The 1216-nt window shown below is 63.0% G+C and overlaps 1 protein-coding gene across 4 annotated transcripts in view; it reads right to left on the bottom strand.

Annotated features, from left to right (window-relative positions):
- SIDT2 (SID1 transmembrane family member 2) overlaps positions 1–1216 on the bottom strand; it is an 18122-nt gene that overhangs the window by 4638 nt on the left and 12268 nt on the right. The gene's annotated exons all lie outside the window — the stretch shown is intronic.

The raw sequence follows: 1216 nt of genomic DNA on the forward strand, positions 1-1216 counted from the left end.
GGGGGGGGCGGGGGGTGCGGGTGCACGCACGCATGTGCACCTCTCCTGCGGGGCGGGCGCCGCGCGGGCTGGGGCCTCACCACGCCCAGCACGGAGAAGAAGATGACGATGGCCAGGCAGGCGTAGGCGCTGTAGGCGCTGGCGTTGATGTCCGGGTGCCGCTTCTGGTAGAGCTTCAGCATGCACAGCCCCGCAATCATGTACATGAACGATGTGTCTGGGGAGGGCGTGGGGGCAGCAACCTGAGCTACAAACACACCCACCGAACTGCAGCACGGGTCCCCCAGCCCAGACCCCCCCGGCGGCATAGAGAGCCCCACGCCTTCTCAGGGCCACAGAGTGAGCTGCCGACAGGCTGACGTTTGAACTCCAGGCCCTTAACTGTCCCTAGGACACCACACTGCCACGCCACTGGCCAGCACCCAGTCTGACCTCCCTGACAACAAGGACAACGAAGCCTGAGCAGCCCGAGATCAGGGACTGGGCTCAGTTATGTTCATCTTCTCTGCGTTTATCCATGCTTTTCCATAGAAAACACTCAACACACGAACGCGGTAGCATCCAGCTGCCCCGCTTCTATAAACCAGGACGTGTGTGCCCATAGGAAGCCCAGCTCCGGGGTCTCCCACAGGGCTGAGTGTTGGGGATCCCTGCGGGGGACATGCGGATGGTGGAGGACCTCAGGCAGGTCCCTGCTCTAGGCGCAGTCAGGGAAGACAGAGGCCCCACGCACCAAACTGGAAGTTGGTATAGTTGGGGCAGACATGATAGCAGGCACTGAGCAGCCCCTCCATCATCAGCGCTGTGCCCATGGCATAGAACAGGCCGAAGTGTTTTGGGATCCCACATTCCTGTTGGGGACAAGGGAAGAGAAAGAGGAGGTAAGGCTGGGGGCGGGGAGGAGGGGAGGGAGGGACCCAGAAGAGGGCAAGCATGAGAGAGGAGTAGAGGGGCGCGTGGGCAGGGCCTGGAGGCCTGGCGGCAGGTGCTCTCACCAGGGCGTAGAGGTCATTGCGCAGCAGGGCCCGGTTGTGGTTGATCTCCCGCTGCAGGATGATGAGCAGGAAGAGCAGCCCCAGCAGGATGTACCCCAGGTTGCTCAGGATGTTGTTGAAGGCGCTGGAACGGGTGACATGGGGCGCATGGCCTTGGCCCCATACTCTGGCCTCTTCCCCATGGGGGGCAGGCACTGGCAGAACCCCGGCCCCTACCCCCT

The sequence above is a fragment of the Ursus maritimus genome, unplaced genomic scaffold (genome assembly GCF_017311325.1).
Source record: "Ursus maritimus isolate PB19 unplaced genomic scaffold, ASM1731132v1 scaffold_16, whole genome shotgun sequence".
Lineage (NCBI taxonomy): Eukaryota > Metazoa > Chordata > Mammalia > Carnivora > Ursidae > Ursus > Ursus maritimus.